Source organism: Chelon labrosus (assembly GCF_963514085.1).
Source record: "Chelon labrosus genome assembly, chromosome: 23".
NCBI lineage: Eukaryota > Metazoa > Chordata > Actinopteri > Mugiliformes > Mugilidae > Chelon > Chelon labrosus.
Window position 1 is genome coordinate 15,615,696 of NC_140356.1, and position 17,839 is coordinate 15,633,534.

Genomic DNA, 17,839 nt, shown 5'->3' on the forward strand with positions numbered 1-17,839 from the left:
CTATGGCGACAGTCAAGACCCTACGCAGAAATGTAACTACACGTCACAGCAACGCAGACCTCAAGAGCTGTGGTTGGTCCACTTGGTGGTAGCATGTTTCTGCTTTAGTATTTCTGGCTGCTTCTCCATCTCAACAATTTTTGAATTGATTGTTTTGGATCCATAAAGACGGAAGACATCGAGGAAAGGTTAACTGAGAAGATTTGTACATACAAACATTTGTACGACTCGTCTAGGGCAACATTTCCACAAAAGTTTCAGTCGCCATTGTTGAAAGTGAAGCAGGAAGTGGAAACAAAAATTAACTGAAAATGAATTAAAGACACAGTGCCACCTAGTGTTTGGGTGGTGTTTTTACAGGGCGAGCCAGACTGATGAGTGCACAAGTATAAATGGCTCGCACCTGTGTAGGTTACGGCGTCTAAGTCCCGAAGTACTTTAAATGAGTAACAGGGCAAACAAACAACAGAGGGCCTCTAGGTGCCCACAATTCACTAGGTGTTTCTTGCTACGGGTCTCATTCTAGCCCAAAACACACAACAGCAGCAAATTTCAAACCTGCTAACTCAATAATAGTGACCCTGCAAACCCAGGGTTTCTCTATTTCCTCCTCAACCCCTGAAATATCAAAAGGGACCATGTTGAACAGGTCAAAAACTACAGATGACGTTCCCTTAAACCATAAAAAGGTAAACTGCGAAGGAAAATTCGCACCTTTGATCATCTGCAATCTGCAAATGATAAGCCCTTAGAGTTAGTGTTGAACATGCGCATTATTATTTTATTTTGAGTCTAAAAAAAAAGTGGAAAAACTGTTTAGCCCTCCTCAGCTGGTTGGTAATGCATATTCATGCTCCCCCTCCTCTTCTCATTATTTTCCATTAATGCACTTCAGGCTAAAGGCTTTGTAAGAGACATTCTGTGTCATGGGAGAGGCTACTCACAAACGCTGCCAGAGAGAGATGCACAAACAACCTTGGAGAGATGGGGGAGAGAGGGAGAGACAACAAGGGGAGGAGAACTGGTTTATCATCACTTCTCCTCCTTTTGATCTCTTATTGAGTGTGAACGCGAGCGAGGGAAAGGGGAGCTACGAAGACAGACAGAGAGATAGAGCTGTTTCCAAACCGTCTAATTACAGTTTAATACAGCGATAGAGCGCTCTTCCTATCTCAGCCTCCTCCAAACGATGCAGACAACGCTACGTTTGCAGGAGCTTTTACACTAGGCCGGTGTTCATTTGTACTCGAGCATGATGTCTGCTCCTGGGAGAGCATCTGTCACCACTATTTTAACATGCCGTGTCAGCGTGGGTCTGTTTCTGCCCTGATAATTTACTGAGCGTGCGCGTGTGAAAGCATATGCATTTCTTCTTGTTTAAGCTTGATACGAGACACTACTTTTTCGCGAACTGACTGCACGGCTTCATGAGAAGTCTGCTACAGAGCGTGGATGGCTCCAGCTTTGGAAGAATATGCTTGAATGTGTGTGTGTGTGTGAGAGTTACGCGGACTTTTATGCATGTGTTAATGAGCTTGTGAGAAAGAAACACAACAACAGCATCATGCAGAGTACAGATTTGGGAAAGTCTTGGCAGTCGTCTCGGCCACCAGACCAGAGAACAACAGCTGATAGTTAAAAATGAAGTTCTGTGCATATTTAATATATTTATTTTATCTTTGTCTGAGTGTACAAGTCCAAATACAAAGTAATACAGTAAACCATTCAAGTTGCAAGCCTGCAATTTCTGTTTAAGATTTTAAATGTAATTTTGCTTCAAAATGCGTACACACTTATTGGTTTTACCTCATGATGAAGGCGGCATATAAAATTAATGTTGTTAGCTGCAGCTGCAGACTAACTGTAATAATTAAAAGATAAAAATGACTTAAATGTGACTAAGACTAATAAGCATTCGAGCCAGCCATACAAACCATCATTACAGTTCATATGTATGATATTTGCTCAAATATTTCAGTCTGGACCAAAGTGGTTTGCTGCCGACGCCACTGATTTACCGATGCAGTGTAAATAATGTTTAGCTGCAGGCGAACTATAAAATCTCAGACTAAAATGATGAAGTCAGGCCTTCATCAAGTATTTCTAATTTGTCTCTTTTAAAGCCGTCGTGCCACCAAGTCCTTCATTTGGCAGGGCGGCTACTGTCCGCTCTGCTCTTGTCTCATTAAACACGTTGAAATATGGCGGCATTTCACAGAGACCGCCGTCGTATTAAAAATATTATCCACACGTCGGTGAAGGTCAACTACTTCCATTCCTAGCAATACGTGGGTGAACTCTGGATTGTGGTGAGGATTTTAGAAACTCCCTGTGAATGATAGTTTAGGTGATTTTCTCCTCATTATAAAGGACATTTTACTAAGAAAAACAAAACAAGTTGGTGAAAATAGTGAACTGGAAGCGCTGCCTGGACGATACATGAGCCGAAACAATGGCTAGCAAAGGAATGTATGAATCCAGTACAAGATGTATTGAAGCCAGAAAATAAAGAACATGGGAACTTTCCTTGCGGCGCACCAACCTGCTGTGCTACACTAAATAAAGAATGAGAATCAAAGGGGAGGCTTGAGCTTCGTCGGTTGAGAAGGCCATTGTTCATTATCTGCCTCTCTTTGATGAGCATCTGCTTTCAAAGAAGAGAGCAAATTATGCAAAAGCACTCCAGGAGCCAAGGAGCCAGCGTCCCATTTTGCAGAGTGCCTGAGCATAAGAACGCAGGTGGAGTCGGCTTCAAGAGCAGGGAGAGAGTTTCTTTCCCCCCAAAGTGGTCAGGCTCGATGACCTCTGGGCACAACATCTGGACTGATGTAGCATTAGCCATGGAGGCAGACGGGTGAGGCTTATTTGTGATCAGTCACAAATGACGTTAAATGTCTTGATGGGCCATCTTTGATGCTCTGCTGAGTAGCGATCACGGAGCACGGCACTCCTTCAGTGCAACATGGGTCAAACTATCCAGACAGAGGCGGGACAAAGACAGGTCGGTGACAAAAATGCACCCTGGAGGCAAATAGACTCATATTAGCCAATTAGCTTCCATCGATGAACTACAGGGGACAATGACATGTGGGGTTATTTTCCAAGGTGTGGCGATTAACCTTATTATAGCCCTCTGGGTTGTAATACAGTGCGGTCATTACCTCAGTGGGGCCTTAAGTCTGAGGTCTGACAGATGGATCATCATTACCTGCTATTCGGCTCCCTCTGTCACTGAGGGGCTGTTTTATAAAGTTACAGGTGTAGCATAAACCCCAAACTACTACTGGTGTGAATAAATACATTAAAACCAAAATAGCATCAACAAATACTGCAAAAACAGTCACTGTTACATTTGAGGGCTGTGAACCAAAAAAGCAGATGGTCGCTTATTGGCTCAGCTTGGATTTTCAATGAGCGTTTGTGGTTCTAGTTTTTGCGTTGCGGTCAGCCTACTGGTTGGACCATAGACTGTATAGACTGTATATAAATATGGACAATGCGGCTCCACTCCCTTGCATTGGCCAAACTGATACTATTTTCCCGGGGATACGGGCAGCGGCATCTTGCGAGTTTGGAGCCAGTCTGCGCAGTACGGTCCATGAGTGGAGCCACGCGGAGCCGTGATATCGATGCCCCGCCCACACTTCCTCCAGACTCACTCGCGTTTTTGTTTGATTAATACTACGCTCTGCTCTACCTCTACCAGTTACAAGGAAATGTTGGATTATACACTGTACTTATTTTTAAAAAATTCTGTACAACTCTATGTACAATTTCACAATCCTATGGGTCCACTTTAAGGAGCGGTTGGCATGACAACTGGTAGTCGCCATTATGTCACATCCTGTTTCTATGGCGTCAAATAGCTAACTAAAACGAAACTTATCCAGAAAACTTACACTTGAACATGCATCAACATTATATTAACTACCTAAAAAATATTTGACGTGTATTTTAGTGTTTTAGTTTGGCCCAAGTCCCATCCACTAACATGGAGGGGGTGGAGCTTATGACCTATACTGCAGCCAGCCACCAGGGGGAGCTCTACTTGTTTTGGCTTCACTTTTGACAAGCAGTTCCGCCGTCCATCTATATATACCGTCTGTGGGTTGGACCCCTGTTGATGGGTTTCAGATCATTCTGATTGTCCGTACAGCTCAGGCAACGAATGCAAGAGAGAAAAAAAAACGATGACGGAACGTCTTTTAGTTTTTCCTCGTCGTCTAATCGGAACCTTTCACAACAACAGGATCACCTGGACTGAAGAAACTGAAGAACAACAGATCAGCACGATCCAGGAGATGACGATCCAGTATATATGACGAATACAGGCTGCTGCAACCTGCAAGTACAGAGAGTTATTTCCTCTCATGTAGGATACTTTGGTTGTAGGCCTTTGGAGTGTGGCAACATCGTAGTCAGCCTTTGTTGCTATAAGTTCTTTGATGTCGATTTAGCATGTCTGGGCTGAAAGACTAGCTTGGGGGTCATGACGGGAGCAAATTTAGCAATGAAGTCGCATGAAGACAGGTGAAGGAATAACCACAGTTTCTAAGGGGATGAACAACTTTTTGAGTGGTTACCCTTGAACATCGTTAAAAAAAAAATAAATCAAGAATCCCAGGGCAGGACACATCTAAATGCACTTTATTTTCATGCTTATAAGCCAAGATACAGAAAGGGTGTGGTGATTAATCCTCTTTATCGCGAACTCACGTGCCATCGTTTTTATAGCATTGCCTCTCTTGACAGCACATGATTAAAAAGCCTCACCAAATAAAGATAAGAATCCAGGCTGGTGTCTCCTTGTGGGGACAATGCAGATGGCTAATGTGTGTAAATATGAAATAACGCATCAGAGACAACTGGTGCGGGGCGTTTAGTTGAATGCACAATTTCCCAAGATATTGAAATTCCGGCCGTCGTATATTCCGCGAGTAAATCACCGTCCCAGGCCTGGCGTCACACGCGGTGAGAATTAAATTTAACTGTCAATGTGTGTTTGATAGTCAGGATATTAACCGGCCTGCTGTAAAGCTGTGTAGAAAGCTGAGAGAAATGCGAGATTAGTTTATCCAGGTTCCTTTGTGACACGCAGCTCAGTTTCTGACAAGGAGAGAAAAAAACAACAACAAAAAAAAAACACTTTGAGGATTTATTTCCGCCAAGAAAATAAAAAGAGCCGGGACCAGACCACCAAGGTGATGTTCTCCCCTTACTTGGACAGAGACAGAGAGGCAAGCGCACTGCTGTAACTCCCGCTTTGTAACGCTGTAAATACGCCGCTATCTGGACTGCTGAGGCTGAAAAGAGCAGAAGATTATGTCCTAGATTTTGCTAAGAATGAATTATGCTGGAAGTACGACGTCAACAAAGCACAAGCGCTGCTCAGCCCGCTTTAACTCTCGCTGCTTCTGCTTTACGCTCTTTCATTTTTCAGTTTGGGTGGGAATGAGCTCAGGGAAAGGTAATGAATGCCCGAGAAAGCGATGTTGAGCGATGCCATTTTGCCTCCATGCTATGAGTCAGCTGTGGAAGTGAAACATCCCAGGAGTCTGGGAAGTCGTCCTTCTGGGGATGCAAATGAAGACAGAGAAGTCTCTTTAAGTATGCATGCACGCACGCATAGCACACGCGAAAGCAGCATCTCGCTGTCAACAAGCGAGGGTAGCGTAATAGACCATGAAGAAGAGAGAGCTGGAGAACAAGTGAGGCTTTGATGTGGAGTGATGGACAGGGCCAGGCCACGACTACACTGGAATATTACCATGGAACAGACAGGAAAAGGAAAGAAAACCAAGATGAAGAAGATAAATATCGACGAGGGAATCACAAAAAGAGAGGAGAGGAAGTGTCGGCGATAGATGCATGGCAGATGAGAAACAGCCAGAGATGAGAGGATGACGGGGGGAGAACTTTGGTTTCTGTAAGTATTTTTTTTTTACAGCAGAAAATGATTTAGCATGGCAGGCGAGCGGCGTTCAAAATGTCTGAATCCAAACATGGGATGTGAGAGCGGAGAATAGGGATGAAAAATGTGTTGGAGAAAACAGACGCCGCTGCTAGCCTTCGGGGCAGAAGAGAGGACAACTCTTGAGAAACTATTAGCTTTACATTTAAATCATTCATAGGAGCTGTTACAAACATAGCGCTCATACATAAGCCATGGTTTAAATACACTCATATGCATATTTCATGGGCTACATCCATGCTTAAATCAAGAACTGCATCATTTAAAAGTCATGATTCACCATCGGAAAAAAAAAAAAAAAACACAGTTATGTTGAATTAATGAGAAGACCCAGTGAAAGTGACGAAGCGGTAGGGGTTAAAACGGGGCTTAGCGCTTCCTGCTGGGGCTTGTCGACACAAGTGTTCTCGCCGGCCGCCGAGAGCTCCGGATCCTCATCCACTTTGACAGCGCTCATATAGAAACCATTACACAAACATTTCCTATGGGGCTGACCACACGGCGAGAGCTGTAGATCAATCTGAGCTCCTCGCAATCCCTGCAGGAGATTTGTCAGCGAGAAAGACAAGAAGGAGATGGAGAGGATGGAAAGCACGCAGGAAGAAACTCTGGAAACTTTAGATCCGCTGACAGATTCAAATGGCTTTTAAATGCGGCAAACCTAAACAGTGTGAAGTTTTTCAGCACTCGCAGCGGCAAAGTCAACGTACGACATGAGAGAGTTCCTTCTTTAATGAGCTCGTAGCCAAACCAGATCCTTCGCATTTGTTTTACATTTGCCATAAACCAAACGGTAAGCATGCCTGCTTTTATGGAAGTACCTTACAGAACTGAGAAGACATGTCCGCTGTTTAGTTTCACAATACTGGTCTCAGCAAAGGTTTGCTAGCTGGGTATTATTTTGTTAAAATCTTCATAAAGGAACAGCATGAAGGTATTTTTGTCGTTCGTGGTTTTCACTCAGCCAATGCAACATGCTCTCGTCAAATCAAGGTCAAATGCGGTCTGCAAGGTCCACCTTTGCAAGACGGCCGAGCGTAATTGCTTTGTTAGGTACCACAAAGAAGTGGTCTAATGTCGTCTAATGTGATAATGTGTATGTTGACAAGTGCCTGAATCAGCACTTATGTTCTAATGGTCACATTTGTTTACCACTTAAGGGCAAGGAACCTTATATGGAAACTTCACTAACCTGAATGAAAATTTTTGAAAATTAAAAAAAAGTCTTCTCATGCCCTACAATAACACTCTAGGGTTGACATTTTGAATTTCCAAGTATTTCAATGAGTGCCCTATAGAGGGTTAATGTACTGAAGAGATGTTCAACTGTCAAGTATACAGGCCTACACTGGATTGGTTTTAGAATAGAAGAATAAAACTTTATTGTCCACCGAGGTGGTAAACTGTCTTCGGCTCACCAACACAGAAGACAGACAGTACTAAAACACAAAAGATGACATATGTACAGGCACGCAGCATTGCATAGACGCAATGATAAATACAGCAAGGCAGTGAAATAAGGGTTCAAGTCACCATATGTGAATTGGTCACAGTTAAGAATGCCAATGGCATTAGGGATAAAAGCCTTGGCCAGACGGACTCTATAGCGCCTCCCAGACTTCAAAAGTTCAAACTGATTAAAAAGAGGATGGGATTTTAAGTGGCACATGTAAGAATACAAGTAAGTCTTTGTGAATCAACAGTGGAGGAACATTTGTCTATTTACAGAACTTAACACAATTTTAATAATGTTAAACGATCGGGATCGAATCAGGGAGAAAAATACTTGATTGGGACATCTTTAGCTTCTGCAAAACCACAAAAAAAGCAACAAAATGAAAAGGGCACTTGGTTAAATACACCTTTTTATGTTGAGTAACCCCCAGAGTATCCCTTAACAAACATGATTTCTCAGCAGTGGTGTTAACAAACACTGGCAGACCGGCTTTAATGCTCCACAATCAATGAACCCACCATAAAAATGAGACATTTACGACAAAGAGTCGACACGGAGACGGATAAATCCTCATGTGAAACTGCTACTAACGATGTTACACAATTTTCTGTGCCCCATCAGATTATCTGACTTGCTGCGTGGAAACCATTTTTAACTAACATTCACAGGCGTAATAAAGTCGGATAAAACTCATTTTCACTGCTGCAGCTGCTGCTCGACCCCCTGGTGTGCAGCATGAATGACTCAGGACCAGGCTAATGAGTCACATATGTGGCGTCCTAGAAGTCCTAGAAGCCTTCAGCACAGCAGAGTAACCATGGTTTGAGTTTGATTACTCTAAATTAGTGTACTTTTGATTTGCGTCATCTGTATGCTTGTTTGGTAATTAGTCCCAAATCACAATTAAACCAAGTCTCTCGTGTTCCGTGGCAGCATCTTATAATAAGATCGCAACCAGGGCACGACTTAAAACGAGGATACTTGCGCTCCCTGGGACGCCTTTAAACGTGGGTCACTATCTCAGCATAGGTCAGTTATTGATCCATTCTCTCTCACTTTCAGGTTTGTAAACTGTTGTGAGTGTGAGCTGCTGTGGTGGCCGCCTTCTGAGAAAGACTGACATGTAGGCCTTTATTGAATACTCGCCAGCATTTTAGAGATTAATATAGTCTGGAGTTGCTATACAATATGCAATCACCACGTCTGCAATGTCAGTGTATTGTTTCAAACACTGTCACGCTGCTGTTTCGTCCAAAGTTTGCTCTTTGCGGGCTGCAAGTTTAATGATCATTGATTTCATTAGCCAAATCTGGCAGCCTCCCGCGCCTGCAGACCGAACTTGATAATGATTATTGGGTTTTTTCCGAAACTTCTGACCTTCCGCTGTGGCGAACCAGATGGTTTCAAATATCAAGCCAAACATTTCTGTGCGCCCGCTTGCGTCCAGAAGCAGAAAGTTTTCTTTGTTCTGTGACTATTTCGCTCTTCACACTGTTCGGCATTGACTTAATTTCCAGAGAGAGTTATAGTCAGACCTTTATGCTATTAAAAATAAATGGAAATTCACAGGTACATGGTGCAAACGTTGAGCCAAAATCCCATCGGCGAGGTGGAAGGACTCGGTTGATGTGTTAGGCAGACAACCCTTACTGCTATGGTTGTTTATTTAAAGCAATCTGATATAACCTAAGGGTATATCACAGTACAGGCTTTGTAGGAGGCTCACTTTTCCTTATGCATGTTGATTATACATCACGTTGCAGTCCAAGCCAAATTCACAGTTAAAAACACAAGGGAAAGATTGGCACTTTCTACAATGCAGCTCTTGAGGAGAGCGCAGGCGGTAAGGTGGAGGATCAGAGGGTAAGAAAGAGAAAAATAACAATTTAATAAGCTCCTACCCCAGGAAAAAAAAAAAGAAGACAGAAAAAAGGGAGGCAGGGAGCAGTTTGTGAGAGCGCTGCACAGCTGAATAGAGCCTGACAGGTCTAAATGAATGTTAGCCTTGGCCAGGTCTCAGAGCTGAAGGTCTACATCTCATCACCTGAATAATTCACCTACTGGGCTACTGATTCAACCCCTCGGCCTTAGCGTGCTATAACCTGACTCCGTTGCTGCCACCGCAACAGTCTCATCATCGCCGGGATTGGAGTTGTTGGCCAGAAAAGCGAAAGGCCCCCGGAGAGAAGAAATATGACTTTTCCATTACAAAGCCCAGACACGACCGATATATCCAGTGTTTCACCCAAAGAAAGTAAATCTCACTGCCGAGCTTGGTCAAAGCTGGAGGAACAACAAATAACTGTGAATCATTTCCAAAAACTGAACTTATATTTGAGTTTGAGAGGCTTTGCCTGCATTTTACTTAAATCTATGGCTAGTTCTAAAACAGAGTGGATTCTAGAGTTACATTTTCATGTAGGCTTCACAAGGCTGGACAATTAAAGTAGCTTTTATTTGTGTTATTTTTACTTTTAAATGCCCATTTGTGATGTACAACTAAAGATCTGTCCCCCATCCTAATGCAATCCCAAGAACAGTATTTAAGATTAAGGGAGATCAAATCATAATTATGTTTTTATTAGTGTATATCATTAGTTTAAAAATAGTCCTTTTATCTCTACACCATGTTGCTTCACCTTGTTTCTCCAATAGCCCAGAATGGACAAGCCAAGCACTGGCTCTAGAGAGGAATTTTTGCATTTTTCGCAACCACTGTCAATTATTTTAAAGCTTTGGACAAGAAAGGCAGGTAGAATTCACCTGATTGCAATTTACATTGCCACCACTAGGTGTCACTCAATCCTGCATATAGGACCTTTAAGGATTGAACATCCACAATCCCGGTCCCATGGAAAAACACACGCTAGAGGTAAATTGGGTTATTTGTTTGTGTCAAATCTGTATTGCTAAGATCCTAACAATGACATTACTAAGCTGTTTGCAAGAAAATATAATACTTTACCATGTGCTGTCATACTTTAAAGGACAATGAAGGACTGTCAGTACTATGTAAATCTTGACATGACTAGATGAAAATGCAAGAAATTACCACTGAATTGATCCTAACCAAAAATATCAACATGCTAGTTTTGTTAGAGATAAATTCAAGCAATCACCACAGCCAGTAGTTTCTTATTTATAATATATAGTGCATAGAAAAGTATTCATATCAAAATTCCAGTCACAAGCCCAATCAAAATCAATTTTTTTTTTTTTTTTGGAAAAAGCCATGACAGGCAAGAAAATGTAAGTGGACTAACATTGTTTAGTCAGCACTGACACAATCAGGACAGAATGCTAAGTGCTTTCGTGCCCCTATTTACATTCATGAGGAGGGCAGAATTTCAGAAACGGTATAATGCGGCGAAGCACTCGCTCCGACTCCAGCCTCAAAAGCGACTGATGAAACACCTGAATTTCACACAGGGAACAAGCCATTTATACTGAAGAGCCTATTATGTTAGCTGGTAAAAAAAAAACAGTGGATGAGGATATAGTTTTCTGTGAAAAGATGAGGAAGGAACCAATCAGTTATAGTTGATAAGACGAGCCTGTACAAACAAACTTCTTTAGATGAAGTCTCTGTAAACAGCTTCCCTCTCCATTAGACTTCCCTATCCTTCACATTGTGAAGCTGCAACACAAGAAAAGCCAAAAGTGCTTGTTAAACTAATACCACAATTACTCTTGTGCGTACAGTTTCTTTCCACACGAGAAGATGTTAAAAGCAAAACCCTTGATCAAACATGCTTTCATAACTGTTTTGTTGCGGCCCACTGAACACGCTGCCACATAGTGTACATTATCAAAGCTCCAGATTAAAGAGATCGGAAATATCTTCACAAAGACGGGACAGAATGACAAACAAGGCCAAAGTGTGTTTGATTAAAGGATTAAAGTTCACACAAAAAGGAACGGCGGTACCCACTTTTATCAGACAGCAAAGTCTTATAAGACACTTGACGTTGGTTGGTTGAAATTCATGAATGTTAATAAGGAAATATTGTAATTAATAGTCCTGACAAACTCAATACGCCAAAAAGAACCACAAACAAAATTGTGTCAAAGAAGCAAACAAAGGGCGCATTTTTTTATTTGAGGCGGTGGCGCAGATGAAAACTCTTTTCAGTGTTCAAGCTGACATGTTATTTAGAAGCCAAAGAAATGAGGTCCCTGCTCTCGAGGATAAAAAAATAAAAAAAAAATCTGGCAGCAAATTACAGTGTACAGGAGGTGAAACTAAAATGGTTTGACGTTAGACTTGGAAGAGAACACAAAGGCGTGCAGTAAAACAATGCACTGCAGAAGGTGAACACTAAATAAGAACTCAGAAACAGCTGAGTGCATTATTGGCATATTGTCAGCATGTGGTAGACCGTCGTGTCGGAGGAAAGCAGCGCCTGCAAACTGCTGGCCAGCCTTTCTGATTAGTAATTTTGCAGCTTGGACCGAGCAGGTTGCCAAATCTATTAAAATATTACCGTTTTGCTCTTTCCAACTTTATTATTTGTGTAAATTCAGTTTCATTACTGAAATTACATCAAGTGTATGATGGCACTTTTTTCATTTGGTACCAATTCAAACATAAATCTCTCCAAAAGTCGCCTCTAATGAAATAATGGAAGGCAGGAAGCCACTCAGGAGGTTTTTAAAAAACATCTACATTAGACACATCAAAAATCTTGAACTAACTTGCATTTCCTTTATGGTCCCTATGAAATCAAACTCAGTGGTTGTGTATGTGTCTATAAGGTCTGGCATTATACACAGATCAGGCATAACATTATGACCACCTTCCTAATATTGTGCCTCCAAAACCTCATCAGAGAATGGACATGGGCCTTCTGAGGGTGTCCTGTGGTGTCTAGTAACACAATGTTGTTGGGGGGGGGGGGGGGGGGGCTTTGGGTCCTATGGGTTGAGGGGATACTTTGGGATCTTGTGAATTTGAAGGCCAGGTCAACACCTTGTGCTGTTCTTCATATTTGATCCTAAACCGTTTTTGTGGCTGCATCCTGCTGGGGATGCCTGCTGCCATCAAGGAATGTCATTGCTATGGGGTGGGGGTGCCTGGTCTGGTCTAGGTGGGTGCTACATGTCTAAGGAACATCCACACCAATGAATGCCAGGTCCAAAAGTTTCCCAGCAGAACACTGAATTGTCACAAGATGGTCGATGTCATTTACTGCTCCAGTCAGTGGTCTTAATGTTGTGGCTAATTGGTGTGCATGCCAGAATCTGTCTTAAAATTGCCCAAATTTGTCATTTTGTTCTTCATGGAATGTTCTAGTTTAGCCTAATAAATGATTCTAAAATGCTGATGACTCATCTTGCACTAGGGGGCGTGTACTAAATTTGCAACCAATAAAACACAAGCTCATTGTTCTTCCTGTAAAGTGAAATGTGATTAATATGTGCTTCAGACTTTTCTACAAAAAATATATTAATCTGTCCAGAAAAATGCAGTTAGATTTAAAAGCAATCCTCCTCCTCCTCCTCCTCCAGACCTCTCTACCTCTACATGCATCACTGCCACTTCTTTCATCTTCCTCTGATGACGTGAGCCACTCTACAAACCTGTGTTTGAACAATCACTTCATACAGAAAGTTTACTGGACCCGAGCTAGCGCCGGCGCGGGCAAAGCGACAAAGAGAGTGAGTCAGACACAGTTAGGGAGTCGCCGATTCAGTTGTCAAGAGACATAACCGAGACCAACGCTAGACGAGGCTGGCCGTGCATTTTTCACAGCAGCACAAACTACTTGACATTTTGATCGGACCTTTCCTCCTTGCTGTTTTTCTTTCTTTCTTTTTTTTTTTTTTTTCCCCTCTGATGTGGGCAGAAAAGGAAAGAGCAAGGGAGCACGTCACTTTTGCAACAGCACAGAGGAATGGAGGCTCGTTGCAATGGGATCAGGGGGCGAGGACATGTGGAGGCCAGCCTAAATGATCCCATCCTGGGTGCAATCAGTGCGTAGCACAGGAGCTGGAGGCTCAGGCAGCATGTAGACGAAGGTTTCTACTCATCACGCTTCTAAAAGGACTAATTTTACCTCAGCCGTCTGCATCAACAGGTATTAAAGCAGAGCCAGAACATGTTGTTTGGATCTTTTGATGAGAGAGTTCATCTTCCGGCTGCTCTTTCCTCTCATCCCCCTCCATCATCCATCAGATATCTGACGGACTAGCTTTAAATGGATTCAGATGTGGCTTGCAGCCAGGTGTAATAACCCTTCCTCCCTCTTTTTTTTTTTGTGCCCATTCTGACTCCCTTATCTCGCTCACTCTCTTCCACATCTCTTTTTTTTCTGTCGGTTCCCATTCTCCAATTCTCACTTCTGCATCCCAACTCTCTCCCTGCTGATGGAAATATTCAGATACTGGGTCACACAGTGCTCGTAAGAACTTCACAGTCCCCTTTCATCGCAATAGATTTGCTCGCCGAAGGCCCGGCCGCGCTGCATCAAATGTGACAAAACCAGCGGGTAAACAACACGGTAGTCATTAAGCTGGCAGGGATAATTAGGTACAAAGAGGAGAAGGCCTCGACGACCGAGAAAACATGGACACTGTGAATGTAATGTGACTCATAAAATCGTGATGGGAAGCTCTGGGAGGAACTAAAGATACAAATCTTAGGTCTGAGCGCTGACCTTTAAAAATAACACTTTCAAAGCCGGGTTAATGTTGCGTTCAAGTTCTTTCAATGAATATTACTAACACCGTATGGATTAAATGTAAGACAGGTCTAATTATAAAGATGACCTCCCCCCTTTACCAACAGCTTTCTTTGGAAATACATAAAGATGAGTTCTGTTTCCTCAGTAATAGTTAAGAAAATGATGAGGATTCTCGTCCCTGAAGCATTTTTTTTTTTCTGAAACATTAAGTACTTGCATTAAATGGGAACTACAGTTTTTTACAACCTGGACCTTATTTCTGGCAGAAAATACGGTCGTTTACCCATATAACTTTTGTGTCATTTGTAGTCAATCGAGAGATATTTAGATCTGCGTATATCCATATAGTGGGAGTGACTGGGGCACCGAAACTACACAACAACTGGGCTGCAATACCCTGTAGGTCAATCTTCAGATCCTGGATGATGATAACAGCTAACTCCAGCCTCATCGGGGAATAGCACTAGCGTATCATAACAAAATATTGGTGAAATGAACGAGTTTCGCGGCAGACAATGCGTTATTTAGAGGCTGTGTTTCGGTGCCCCAATCACTCCCACTATATGGATATACGCAGATCTAAATATCTCCCGATTGACTACAAATGACACTTATATGGGTGAGTAAACAATGGTATTTTATGCTAGAAATAAGGTCCAGGTTGTAAAAAACAGTAGTTCCCCTTTAAATCAAAGCATAAATCTTCAATGTGTGTATTTTCAGAACATGTTTTTGTCTTTTCGGCCTCCTGATTGATTACTTAGTCAGCATCTGGCAGTAAAACAACAGAAAATGAAATATGACTTTAATTTATTGGTGATCCCTACAGTGACTCTTTAAGTAGGACGCCGAATACGATGGGATAAGCTGTCCCAGGATATTTCCATGTCAAATGATATAAAGTCTTGTCTTGAAATCTTGAAGGAGTCAAATCTTTTTAAGTTTCAGTGCGGCCAATCTCTCGTCCTAACGTAACCTTTCCTAATGCCATCCCCATCCCTCCCCTCGTCTCTTGCCAGAGACTCTCATTTCTTCTTTGAGAAAAATGTCTTCATCTAATGCCCAAGAGAGAATCTGTGCAAGGCTTTGTCTTCTCCGCAGCCGGTTGATCCAGGGCTGTCTGCTGGTGTTAATCTGCCACCTTTATCTAGGCCAATCAGTGAGCCAAGCTAGTTTATAGTATGGAACGTCTAGACTCTGTTTCACACGACGCTCCCTAGCTCCCCGGGCTCTCGCAATAAATAATGCAAGGACCTCTATCCCGCTCTGTCTTAGGCCCCCTCTTGCCTTTCATACAGCACATTCTCCCACAGTACAGGCTCAAGTCAAGTACGCCTTAAATGGCTGTATTTGAATTTGCTCTGTAAGTGGCGCAGGAAGTTAAATTTGGGGCTTGTATGGGTCGCAGGTGAAAGAGCCTTAGAGGAAGGCTATGAATGTTCAAGGAAGAGCCTTTAACTGTGGGGGTCCCCTGAAACCAACACTAAAAATGTTTGGTTTATACTTCTCTCTCAAAAAGCATCTCTCTTTTCCTTCATCCTCCTCTTCAATGGAAATCCGGCGTTTTACTTTCCCTCTGCTGCCAGCTAACCTGCCTCCTTGCCCACGCTCTTCCAGCTTCCTTCAGCCCGGCTCTTCAAAATGTTCAAAATTAACACACAAATCAGGGCACAATATACTTTAACCTCTCTCTTTCTCTAACACCGTTTTCAGCAGTCCAGTCAGTCAGAGAGTTAATTCGGCGATGGCGAGCAGATTGGCATCTGATCACTGCCTGACTGATGTTCTCGGTCAGTTTAGAGAAAACAAGCGCGCACCAAATACACAACAGCTAGGCTGCAATTAATCAAATTATCATGCGCAAACACAAAGGGCGACTGCAAACACATAATTTAAGCTTCTTTTTTATTTTTTAAATCAGTGCTTATCACGTTTTTTTGTGATAAACACACGTTAAAAAGAAAATTAAAAACAAAGGCTGTTTTGTTTGTGTTATTTTTCTTTGGGAAACACGATCAGGGAAAGTTGTATTTAACCAAGAAACCACATTTATGCAACTCATAAAGAAGTTTGAATATACTAAAATACTTTTAACCAAAACCATGTCTGACCTTGAAGGAGCATACATTTTATAGCCATCTGCTGGCAGCAACATAAACTAACAACTAATCAAACTAACATATTATCACCTTCTCAAGGTATTGTAGAAAATCAGAAAAGTATTTCCATATTTGGAAGTCATGGAGCAACATAAGCACCTGGAGTCATGATCCATACCAAAAGGCCAAGTCCAATGCCCAATACTGACTCTCCTTCCAGGTCTGTTTGTTTTCATCATCTCCTGAGGTAAAGCTGCAGGAGTAAGCTGCTTCTTTTGAAGACAGCTCTCTGCTCGAAACGAAAACACCATCATTGACTGATCTGCTCCAAGCCCACTATCAGCATAATAATTTTGGTGGTAGGAACCAAAGTTATAGTCTGTGTATGCTTTTCGGTAAATGTTTGGGGAACTTTGTGCATATCAATCTGCTGTATCTGTCGCTCCCATTAGTTTAACTTGGTATCCAATCACTCAGTGTTATGACTTGGTGAATTTCAGGGTCCCTTGACGCCACATGGACGCTCCCCCCTTTAGCCACCGCACTAATTAGTGCAGCTTTAACCACCCGTATTCAAAGCCATTGCTTTGTATGCTCAATTTTATCTTTCCTAAGATTTTTGTAAAATATACTGAAAGAACATTAAATTTTCTGGACTGATACATGCTGTAAACATACTGTATTGGGCATTTTGTTAGCGACACAAGTTTTGTTTAGCTTTTAAAGATTGTCCCAATGTCCTAAAGCAACATAATACTACTACTATTTTACAAAAATGATAACATTGTAAAGTTAGGAGGGCAAATAGTTGCAAGTAGCTGCAATTTCCACTTGTGGCCACAGAGGCCGCTATTGTGACTGCCCAACAAAAACGCCATAATGCTGCTTTAAAATGTTTTGGCCACATAAATGAACATACCACTATACTTCTTATAAATAATGACCTTCTGTCAGCAGTAGAGCACAAACTAAATATGATTCCACATTTATCCACCTAAGATGCTGAACGAGCCACAATAAACTGTCAAAAAATAAAACGTCCCTGAGACTTTTGTAAAATATACTGAAAGAACATTACATTTTTTGGATTAAACATACTGTATTGGGCAAAGCAAACTTGTAGTTTTACAGGCATTTTGTTAGCGACAAAAGTTTTGTTTAGGTTTTCGAGATTGTCCCAAAGTCTTAAAGCAACATAACACTACTACTGCTATTTTACTAAAACGACAACATCGTAAAGTTAGGAGGGCAAATAGTTGAAGTAAAATAATGAGTTATATTCAGCTGAAGCATACCTGTCACTAAGTAGACTGTGGTATTTAATTGAATGCACCTGAGAGCTGCAATTTCCACTTGTGGCCACAGAGGTCGCTACTGCGCCCGCCCAACAAAAATGGCTATCACAGTTAGGCATAGCTGCAGAAATTACCATACCACTATACTTCTTATAAATAATGACATTCTGTCAGCAGTAGAGCGAAATCTAAATATGATTCCACATTTACCCACCTAACATACTGAACAATAAAGTGTCAGAAAATAAAACGTGCCCATTTAATTTTCACAGCTGCCACAGGAGAGGAATCTTAACAGTCTGTTTATGGTAAATATGTTGCCTCCTTTCTTGATT

General features: G+C 42.0%; 1 protein-coding gene across 1 annotated transcript in view; it reads right to left on the minus strand.

Annotated features, from left to right (window-relative positions):
• The window catches only part of magi2a (membrane associated guanylate kinase, WW and PDZ domain containing 2a), a gene marked incomplete at its 5' end in the record, with an annotated part of 242,434 nt that overhangs the window by 105,467 nt on the left and 119,128 nt on the right, over nt 1–17,839 (minus strand). The window lies entirely within an intron of this gene.